Source organism: Marmota marmota, unplaced genomic scaffold, assembly GCF_001458135.2.
Source record: "Marmota marmota marmota unplaced genomic scaffold, marMar, whole genome shotgun sequence".
Taxonomy (NCBI): Eukaryota; Metazoa; Chordata; class Mammalia; order Rodentia; family Sciuridae; genus Marmota; species Marmota marmota.
Window position 1 is genome coordinate 22,584,973 of NW_026000242.1, and position 12,500 is coordinate 22,597,472.

At 32.8% G+C, this 12,500-nt stretch overlaps 1 protein-coding gene across 1 annotated transcript in view; it reads right to left on the reverse strand.

Annotated features, from left to right (window-relative positions):
* Positions 1 to 12,500, reverse strand: part of Cntn5 (contactin 5) — a 1,225,793-nt gene that overhangs the window by 496,485 nt on the left and 716,808 nt on the right. The window lies entirely within an intron of this gene.

Consider the following 12,500-nt stretch of genomic DNA (forward strand, 5'->3'; position numbering starts at 1 on the left):
TTTTTTTTTTTTTTTTTTTTTTTTTTTTGGTATAAGGGATTGAACCTAGGGTACTTAACCACTGAGTCACATCCCCACCCCTTTTTATTTTTTTTATTTTGAGACAGGGTCTTTATAAGTTGGTTAGGGCCTTTCCAAGTTGCTGAGGCTGGTGTTGAACTTGGGATCCTAGCAAATAAATTACAACTTGGAAAACAGATCGAAGACTGCTAGCTCTTGAGTTTGAATATCACTATCACTACTACTACTGCTACTATTCCTCCTCTTCGTTTATGAGTGCTGCCATTCTTGTTATATATTTTTGTGTGATTGACTTTTACTACAAATTCACCTACCTAAGAGTTTCACTCCATTTCTGCTGACTACTGACATCTTTCACGTCCAATCAGTTGCTTTTTCCCGTTTGCATCACCTCAGGACAAACTGACAAGGAGAGAACCCCCGGCCCTTGAGTCTGAAGGGCGAGTTCACACCATACTAACCTCAGTCCACATAGGAACCCTCATCCCAGTTCTACCCACCATCAGTTACGTTGAAAACCATGCCCACTCATTTTTTAACTTGAGCCATTTTCAGACCAGCAGATCCGCATCTCCTCATAATATGAAGAACAACTTTTTTCAACCCCTGGTGAAACTCATATGGCATCACCATCCTCTATATTTGGACCAATTTTGGGCCTCAGAGGTATTGGACTCATCCTCCACAGGGAAAGCACACAGCTAATCAGGATTCAAACATCTGGTTAGAGGACAATAGATCTTCAGGTAAAATGTGAAAGGAGACCTAGAAGAAAGGCGACTGATATACTCTGGACACTATTCTCTTAGTCTTTTTTTTAAAAAAAATATTTTTTATTGGTTCTTTTGAGTAATACATGACAATGGAATCCATTTTGACATAATTATACAAGCATGGACTATATCTTGCTCTCCTTAACACCCTAGTATTTCTCCTTAGCTTTACATCAGAGAAACAGGATATGCTATAGGATCATCTAAATGTTGGGTAAGACAGCCCTGATAATGGGAGTTAGCACTAGGAGGCAAACAGAGAGTAGCATCAACTAGAGATGCTCAAATTACCCTTATAAATCATAAAATCACAATCTATATCCACATATCTGGAGGCAATCATATAAAATAGCATAAACTGAACACATTTTAATTACAACTCATTTTCCTTTGTTTATTCCAGAGCCTTAGTAACAATCCTATCCACACTAGTCTAGTATCTCAACAAGCCCAGAAAGACAATATGGAATTGATAAAAAAGTGCTCTACAGCTATCTACTACTTCTCAAGTTCATTTAATAATATTTTATGTTCTCACTTTCTTATATTAAAAATGCATTAATATTCAAAATACTTCCATGTAAAATGTTTTAAAAATCAATGACAAATGAAAGAAAAATAAATTAAAAATAGTATCTAATTAAATATAAATTATCAAGATCCAGTGTAATAGAATTCATAAAGAAATCAAGAATTTGTTTTATTGTGGTTTTTTTTTTCCATTTCACAAAGCCCCATGAATGCAGCTGCTACATATGTGAAATGATTCAGGTATGTGGTACTGGTGACTCAAATGTCATGAGCAGCATTAGTGTTGAGTTGTGTGATTTTTCTAAGTAGTCACTGATTCTTGGTAAGGCTCTAAACAAAGTTAAATATAACCTTGTTATAATTTAGTTTTTGCACTGAAATTCATTATATTTAAAAATACTTGCACATAACTTAATACCAGTTGGATTCTTTTTTCAAATAATTAAAAAGAAAAAAAATTTTTTCGCTCATGAGTATGTTTGGCATGGCATTCAAGAATCCTGTGAGTTCCAGGTATAGTTCATTTAATTTTCTTCATGTCCCATCTCTAAATTCAAGTAGCATCCCTTAATCATTGAGATAACCTGACTACTCCCACGAATTTCAGAAACGTTTCTAAGGGGAATGGTGTTACACCTTGAGCAAATCATTCTGCTAGGGCAATGAACAAAACATAACTATACCTACCTAAAGTTATCTGGGTTCTAGCAGTTGTCTCCTATGAGAGATTCCTGAACAGGAATCTGAAGCTCCTGTGAATTTCAACTTAGAGGCCCATGTGCCTTTCTTCAAGTAGTGCTTTCTGCAGTACTGGTTTATTACTTTGTCATAGAGATGATAGGTGCTTTATAGAGGCTTGTGCTAGGATCAAGTTAGTATCTGGCTTTGATTCCTTTTGAAATTTCTTCCACTTATTGATAGGCTTCCTGGATTCTAATTCCCTTCCTGCAAAAACATTTTAAATGTCAACTATTCTGAGATTCCTATAGCCAGGTTGCCTAGAAAAGCCTTGCTTCTTGAAGTGGGATGATATTGTTTTTAATTGTTTTCTCAGATCATGAACTGACATTATCTTATCTCTCTGGATTCTAAACCTGCCATTTCAGACTTAAATCCTCTTTAAAACCTATCTCTGTGCTCATTTTCACAAAGATTATGTCTAATGCCGGGTCCCAGCCAACTCTACCTGCCAGTTCGCTTTAATTTATGGTCCTGCCTAGCCGATTCATATAATGTGACCTAAGCATATTAGCAATATAATCTAGGAAAAATATCAGATTATCATGTCTGATACAATTATAAGAATCACTTCTAAAAACACTTAGAATAACCAATGCACACACTTTCTGCCTTGACCAAATAAAACCATATGGAGAGTCTCCAATAGTATACAAGAGAGACAGATTATCTTCTCTTTATCCCTATTGCTCCGGCTTTCTCTCAGGCAATTATAGTTTTTCTAAGTGTGATAGCCTCCTACTGACAGTTTTTACTTCTCTCTTGCCATGGAAGTGATTGTGATTATTATTATTTTAAGTCTGATGTTCAGAGGTCTCTCAGGCAATTACTGGTGAAAGTATTCCATGGCTTAATGGGGACTTTCTGTTAACCTGGATAAAAATGTTATACTCTTTAATGAGTATGACTCTATATTTTCATGACAGTCATTAACACTTTGCTACAAGCATATTTTGGACAGTTCCCTAAATATAAGGCATTGTGTTCTTGCTGGGCACTATGTCTTTGAACATATTATTGGTTCTATCTGGAATGTACTTCTACATCTAATATTTTAGATCCACTATCACTTTCTCAGTGTAGTTTCTCCTGAGAGAAAATATTTTCAGGTAAAATAACTGTCAACTTCAAATTTTACACCCTGTTAAATATCTATCACTTAAGAGTGAAGGCAAGGGACCAAGGTTGTAGCTCAGTGGTATAGAACTTGCCTAGCACATGTGAGGCACTCCATTAAATCCTCAGCACCTCATAAAAATAAATAAAGGAATTGTGTCCATCTACAACTAAAATTTTTTAAAAAAAGAGTGAAGACAAAATAAAGATATATTCACACTTAACAACTATACCACAGTCTTGTTCTCAGGAGAAACAGGTTATATTTGATGACCCTCTTCTATGCTCTTACAGAATCATGTGCATACCTCTGACATGCCAATTATAATAGATTTCAATGTGCTTTTTGTGGCTGTGTCCATATCAAAAACCAAACACATGAGGCTATGGTTACATTAAATAGTGTATAATTAGGAAGATGAAAGTAGGCTGAAAAAGCTTCCTGACTAGGAACGAAGTCAAGATGTTCCTGAGCTTAGTTACTGAATTTCAGTATCCTGAAGTGGGGGCAGGTGCTTCAGAAATGCCATTAAACTTATTCTGATCTAGAAGTACAAGGGACCAGGTGGCAGTGACCACAAATTCGTTAAACATTAGAGGTAAGCACAGAGGAGAAAGAGAGAAAGAAAATAAGTTAAAATGTGTCCATCCCATAGATATATGAAAAATAAACCAGAATTACAATGTAGATAAGAAATTCTAGTGTTGCAAATCAAACTTAATAAAAACAAAAAATCATAGGAATGATAAATTTACTCCAGATGAAATATATTTTAAAACCCTGCCTAAAACAAAACATGAAAATAAATATGATTAGGATATCAAAAGGCATATAAGACCAAGTGGATTATAATTATGAAACACAAAAAGGGTAAAAAATAAGTAATATAAAGATGAATTGGGAACCATTTTTGAAATCAAATATAGCTGATTAAAATTTCTCACATGTAATACCACTTAGAAATTTTAAGTTATATTAAAAGTTGTATTAAAACTTCTAAAGGTTGAAGTTCTATTATTTAAAGAAATTTAAAGATACTTAAAAGATATGGAGGGGGACATTTTATATATCTTATATGCAAAAATCATATACATGACAGATACCCACTCTGCTAAAAATAATTAATAAAGGGAAAAAATGAAATATTTAGTACAGAAGTAGTGTTTGAAGGAAAAGAAGAATTTTTGCACATTTGAAAAGAAACATGTTATCTTTCCTTCCAGATTGCTGCACAAGTACTGGGAAGATAAAAAAGAAGTCTACTTTTAGAAACTACATAGTAAATATGCAAAACACCAAGAATTAGAAAAGAAATAACTTGCATTAGAGAGTCCATTTGCAAAGGAATGACAATTAGATTGATAACAGACTTCTTACTTGGTTAAAGAAGATAACTAAAGTATTCAGGGAAAATAAGTGTCAGCTTCAAATTTTACACCCTGCTAAATATCTATCACTTAAGAGCAAAGGCCTCTTAAGTGATAGATAGAGGTTGTAGCTCAGTGGTATAGCACTTGCCTAGCACATGTGAGGCACACTGGGTTTGATCCTCAGCATCACAAAACTATTTAAAATAAAGATATCGTGTCCATCTACAACTAAAATAAATTTAAAAAAGAGTGAAGACATAATAAAGAAATATTCAAACATACAAAGACAGTCTTATTCTCAGTATTAAGGAATATGTCTCGCTAAGAAAGTGAACACAGAGATGAAATCATGACTACAGATGCTAAAAAGTGAAAATATAATTCAATATTAATTTTACAGCTTTTTAAAATAAAAGGTAAAATTAATAAAAACAAAGGTAATAAGTATGTAAGCATGCAAATATGACATGTTGAAAAAATAAAATTATTAAATAACCTTATACTCGAGAAATTTCTAAGTATGTAAATGAAAATCAATAAAAGAATAGTTGATGATAATATGTAAGAGAATAGTTATTCTGGGTGGTGGCAAGCACTGCAATCCCAGAAGCTTGGGAGGCTGAGGCAGGAGGATCACCACTACAAAGACAGCCTCAACAACTTGGCAAAACCCTGCCTCTAAATAAAATATTTAAAAAATAGCTGAGGATTTGGCTCAGTGGTTAAGCACTCCTGGGTTTAATCTCAGGTAAAAAAAAAATGAATTTGCATGTAATATGTAAAATCCAAAACAGAGAAGAATCAAATATAGAAAACTGGATCTAGCCAATAGGAGGCATGGGATATTGAAAAAAATGTTCTAAAAAAAGTAAAAAAAAAATGTGGAGACACTGGCTTATTATAAACAAATCTTTCTTTCTTTTTCTTTTTTCTTTTTTTTTCTTCTCTGGTGTTGTTTCTTCCCTAACCACATAGCTAGCTACTTTTACAAGTAATTTTTCTAATGCACTATCCACCACATAATACAGGACAAGAGCATATGGGCAAGAGCTAACAGAAAATATCAGGCAACATAAACAGAACCATGGGATTCTAGATACCAGATTTAACAGATTCAGACTACAGACAACTATGTTTACTATGCTACTGTCTCCTTAGAGAAGAAAACTGATGAAATCTAGTAATAAATCTAACAAAATATGTTAAAAAGTTCATTATTAAAGAATTTAAAATGTGTTTGAAAACATGATAAAGGTTGTTTTATAAACAGTAGCTTATCTTAGTTTATAAACAGTTCTCTGAAAATAGAAAAAAATGATATTGTCATTAATATTATATGCTAAACTACTTTAAGTAATTCAAATACCTAAATGAAATCTAAATTTAAAGTAAGAAATGGATAAAACATCAAAGTAAAAAAGGTTTATACTTAAATACAAAAAGCAAAGACTATAAAACAAAATATTACTATTTCTGATTATGTGGAAATTAAAAATTCTGTTGAACAAAATATCCATTGACATGATAAAAAGACAAGGTAAATGCTTAGAGAAGATATTTATAATGAATTTTACCAATGGTTTATAAATTTTCTACATAATAGTAAAAAAATAAATGTTCTAATAGAAAAACAATATGTATGAATAAGCAATACACAGAAGAGAGAAGCAGAATGTTTGATATATTCCTAATATAATTTTAACCTTACTAATCAAGGAAATGCAAAATAAAACCAAAAAACAACATAGTATTTGAAGGATTGGGAAAAAATATTATGACTTGTTAACAACATAGAGAAGTGGGAACATTCTTCCAGAAATACGTAAAGCAATATAACAATATTAAAAAGAGTTGCAATTGTACATATAGGTTAATATAAAAATAGCACTTCTAAAATGTGTATACCATAGTTGTCAACAAAAATGCAAAAGAACATTCATTTGATGTTCCAACAACTGAAAATTAAAAACAATCTAAATACTCATCAAAAGAAATGTTTATTGTAGTAGTCATACAGTGATGTGCCTTATAGTATATAAAAGGAACTAAGAACTGCAAATATCAAGATAGATGAACATTAGGGATATAATATTTATCCAGAAAAGGTAGATCATGAATGACATACTGAGTAAAATTTACATTAAAGGTAAGTACATGTATTTTATAGATTTAAATCAGAATGGTAATGATATCATTACATTCAGGTGAGTAACAAAACTCATATAATGGTTCCTAAAAGACTAAAAGGGGAGACGTAATCTGAACAAAGCTTTCAGGAGCTTTCAATTTAAATTCTATGTAAAAAAAATACTAAAGCAAATTTGGAAAAAATATTAAAATTTAATAAAGCTAATATATTGTCCTGAGATTTTCCTGAAATTTCTTTTATATCTTAAATATTTTACAATTTTGAATAGAATGAATAAATCATAAAACTTTTAAAATAAACTATTAAGTAAAATAGTAGGAAGATTTGATTTTTCTCTCTTCCACTCAAAGTGCCTTTTTTTTTTTCTTGGCATCTGTTAATGTAATAAATAGAACTGAAAAGCGGGTTTTGTATAGAATATTAAGGAGAATGAAGAATAATATATAATGAAGACCTGAATAAAAAAATCTTGGCTGAATATAGGGATTTTCTGCCTGGAAAAATATACCAAGCTGTGGGGATGATCACAAGATGACATAGAAAACAAAAATAGATGAAATGGATGAAAGAAACTTTGGAAATATGAAATTGTGAAAAGAATTCTCTGTAGAAAATGTAGAGGTATGGTAAGATTAACAGGAGGGATACCCATAAAACAACAACAAAAAAAAAACTGTATGTTTATCATCTATCTCCAAGGGTCAAGAAAACAGGTATAGTTTAACCAGGTCCTATGAATGTGTGTCTTTGGTGAAGTGGGACCATAGCTTCACATCAAGATTGGAACAGCTTCACAGATCCAACTGTGAACTCCCTCATGTGATAATTGGTTGGGTTCAGTTCCTGAGGACTGTGGGACTGAGTGCCTCAATTACTCATGGACTGTTGTCCAGAGGCCATTCTCAGTGGAGACTTCTCTCAACATTAGCTGACTTTCATTTGCAAGAGCAAGCCAGAGACTAAGGAAGGTAAATAATACAGAAGCCAGGATCTTTTGCAGCCCCATGTTGAAAGTCATATCCCATTATTTTTGTCAGAATCTCTTCTCCAGAAGCAAGTTAACAGTAGAGTTCTTAGAGCAGGGAGACATTATATTATAAATGCCAGGAGATGGGAATCATTGGGAGCCATTGTAGAGGCCAGTACTTACTACAGGTGTCATCATATTTGTTTCAGAGATTTTAAGAAATTAAATATTACTAAGTTGTACTCCTTTCTGTCTCACATGTTCCCTTTGACCTCAGAGGTAAGCTCTAGAGTCCACTTGTGGTTTCAAGTTCATGCTTTAAAACAACTACATACATGTATACATATAAAATACCTTAATTGTTTCAAAAATGTCATAATATATTTGTAATTATTTGTAATAACCTTATATTTTAAGGCATATGCATTTTGTTTCATAAAGTTATAACCCATTCACTTCACAGCTGTAGCTTTCCATTGAGGGGAAAAATACAATTTATTTGTCTGTATCCCTTCTGAGGGACTTCTGGGGTTTTCCAATTTTTACTTTTAAACATATATTGTAGTTAACGTACTTTTAATTTTCCTGTATACGTGTAGGTGTGTTTTAGCAGGATTCATATCCAGGAGTGGAATCACTTCACCAAATTGCTCTTCAAACTGTGTTTTTACATTTGTCAGAAAAATCTTTGTTCCACCCGTGGTACTCCTTGGTTTAACTCTGAGCATAAGTGGGATGGCTTTCTATTCAGGCTCTGTTAGAGTTCTCATTTTTCACAAGAGCATGTCAACCTCAGGTTTACTCTTTCTCAAGGCTAAAGGGAATTACCTGAAAAAAGCCATATGTCAGACTCTTGTCAGAGAGAAAGAATTAAAAATCACAGCTAGCCAAGATCTATCAAATACTCAGATGAGACAATAGTAGTTAGGAAAGATCATTTGGGAAATACTCAAACTATCCACTCTTCTGGATATTGTAAAATGTGGATTAAGCTAGATCCACAGAAGATATACATCATATTAAATTGGTTCCCAGACTAGGGCCTTGCTACTCAAAGTATAGTGGAGCAGCATCAGCATCACCAAGGAGATGTTTTCTAACTGAGGTAATCTGACCCCACTCCAGATCTTCAAAATGGGATTTATATTTAAGATACTCAAATGCATGACTTGCAGGTACATTTAAGATCCAGGAGCACAGATTGAGAGAAAAACTCATCTTTTTGTTGTTGCTATTTTTGTTCTATGTCCCTTTATTGAAGGGGAAATGAAGTGAAATTTTTTTATATAGTAAAAATAATGTTCAGGCTGGGTGTGGTGACACATGCTGTAATCCCAGCAGCTCAGGGGCCAAAGCAGGAGGATTGTGAGTTCAAAGCCAGCTTCAGCAACTTAGCAAGGTCTAAGCAACTCCTAGAACCCTGTCTCTAAATAAAATATATATTTTAAAAAATAAGGGCTGGGGATATGGCTTAATGGTTAACCACCCCTGGATTTAATTCTTGGTATAAAAAATAAGTAAGTAAAGTTCAGGTCAGTGCCCATTTTAACAAATAATGAAGGCTTAATGAGGACCCTCCAGAAAACTGTGTCTGACCTGTGTTGGAAATAGTTGTGCTTCTATTGAATAACAATTCTGTTTCAATGTTTGAAGACTGTCAAATATTGACAGAATAATTAAATAATTGACCAGAATATCTCATTCCTTGGCTACTAATTACCCCAAATGGGACGTGCATAGCAAGTATATATTCTACTATAAATGCAGGTGTTTACAACATTTAATTTGAATTAGCCTCATGCTTGGCTCCCATAATATATCTTAATGTTTATTGTTTCCCTAATCCTTACATATTTTAACTCATATTTTCTTGCTATATTTTACATATCATTGTAAGGTTCCTGAACTTTCATTTGGAACAAGCGAACAAAAGAGTAGAATACTAGTTGGTAGCAAATTATACCAAATGAGTATTCGTAGTTCTCAATACTCAATACATTCTACTTATACATCATCCCATAATATAAAAATGCCCGAAGAACACAAATACCCAAATATCTGCCTGATTGAGTGTAACATTGAATTTAAAGTAATGGAAATTTTAATATTTATACTGAGTTTAAATATAGTTTGGAAAATAAAACATATTTAGAGTGCTAACACTGTGCATAAATAAAATTTCAATGCCAACACCATGGATGGGCCACTGGAAACAAGTTATATAATCACAGGAAATGAGTTTGCCTGTGTCTAGCATCACAATCCAATTTGACATTTGAATATCCAACATTAAAATTTATTCAAGCAATTTAATTTTTGCAAATATTTCTTGAAATGTTTAATCCTTCATCAGTTATAACTGAAATGTAGCCCACATATACTGTTATTAAAATGAGTAGACATGTAAATGAAAACTGGGTATACTATTTATTAGCAGTGTGACTTGTGCAAAATATTCACCTATCCACAAGTTTCAATTTCTGTAGAATATAGTAACAATATACACCACCACACATACTTGTTGAAGAAATTCAATGAAATAAGCTATATAAGTGACTGGCACAGAGCCTGTTGATAATGAAGTGCTATTGTGTCCCATGGCTATTAATTAACCTAATACCTATTTTGTTTTCCTGTATGTTCAATAATGACAGGGTTAGAGAAAATCTAGAAAATGTGTTTCAGAGTTTAATGTTAACAGCTACAGAGTAGTTCTTAAATTAACCCATATCTTAGTGTTGGACATTATTTATTATTTAACACTCATAAATAATGCTAAATATATACATATACAAGTGTGTGCCCTGTTTATTATTTCTTTGTACAGAATAAACACCTAGAAATAAAACCATTGGATTATATCACACTTCTATTTTAAGGTTATTGATATTCATTGCTAAATTGCCATTCAAAATATATTTTTTATTTATAAAAATATATAATATTTAGTCTTAATCTTAAATCACGATTGGTATTGAGTAGAATTAAATAATAATTAAATGCATTAAAATATGTGAGAGAAATTTAGATTTGGAGAGAAATTTATGACCAAGCTGGCCTCAACAGTAGTTTCCTCTTCTTGATCAATTTCAGTTTTTTTCCTGATTGTAGTCTGTTGAATGTCCTTTTATTTTAAAACATTAATTTTTACAAATTTAAAATTGCAATCTCATTCTCAGTTCCTTTGATACATAAATCATCTCCCAATCTCTGCCTTTTTTGCAAACCAGCAATGTCTGTCTCAATGACCTGAGAGCTATCCATTTGAAGTGCAGTCATTCATTGAGAATTATAGGGTCACAATCTCTGTGAGAGGATAGAAGTTGAACTTCAACATAGTTCTTGAAAGACTGGCCACAGCAATTAGACGAAAGAAATTAAAGGGATATGTATAGGAAAAGAAGAACTTAAATTAACACTATTTGATGATGATACAAAGTAGCAGGATATAAAATCAATACCCTAAATCAAAGGTATTTCTTTATATCAATGACAAATCCTCTGAGAAGGAAATGAGGACTATTACCCCATTTACAATAACCTAAAAAAAAAAAGATAATTGGAAATCAACAAAAGAGGTGATATATCTATACAATGTAAACTAAAGAACCCTAAAGAAAGAAATCAAAGAAGACAGAAAGATCTACCTTGCTCTTGGATAGGCAGAATTAATATTATCAAAATGACTATACTACCAAAAGCACTATACAGACTTAATACAATTCTGATCAAAACCCCAATGGCATTCCTCAGAGAAATAGAAAAAGCAATTATGAAATTCATCTGGAAAAACAAGAGACCCAGAATAGCTAAAGCAATCTTTAGCCGGAAGAGTGAAGCAGGTTGGCCTCACTATACCAGACTTTAAACTACACTAAAGAGCAATAGTAACAAAAACAGCATGGTTTTGGCACCAAAACAGACTGTTAGACCAAGGTACAGAATAGAGGACACAGAGACTAACCCACAAAACTACAATTATCTTATATTAGACAAAGGTGCCAAAAACATGCATTGGAGAAAAGATAGCCTCTTCAACAAACGGTGCTGGGAAAACTGGAAATCCATATGCAACAAAATGGGATTAAACCCCTATCTCTCACAATGCACAAAACTCAATTCAAAGTGGATCAAGGACCTAACCCAGAGACTCTGCATCTAATAGAAGAAAAAGTAGGCCCAAATCTTCATCATGTGGGATTAGGCCCCAACTTCCTTAATAAGACTCCTATAGTACAAGAATTAAAACCAAGAATCAATAAACGGGATGAAATCAAACTAAAACGTTTCTTCTCAGCAAAAGAAACAATCTGTGAGGTAAATAGAAAGCCTACATCCTGGGAGCAAATTTTTACCCCTCACACATCAGATAGAGCACTAATCTCTAGGGTATATAAAGAGCTCAAAAAACTAAACACCAAAATAAATAAATAAATAAATAAATAAAAATAACCCAATCAACAAATGGGCCAAGGACCTGAATGAACACTTCTCAGAAGAGAATATACAGTCAATCAACAAATATATGAAAAAATGTTCATCATCTCTATCAATTAGAGAATTACAAATCAAAACTACTCTAAGATATCATCTCAGTCCAGTCAGAATGGCAGCTACTATGAAGATAAACAACAATAAGTGTTGGCGAGGATGTGGGGGAAAAAAGGTATACTCATGCATTGCTGGTGGGTCTGCAAATTGGTGCAGCCAATATGGAAAGCAGTATGGAGATTCCTTGGAAATCTGGGAATGGAACCACCATTTGACCCAACTATCCCTCTCCTTGTATGCCCCAAAGACTTAAAAACAGCATACTACAGGACACAGGCACATC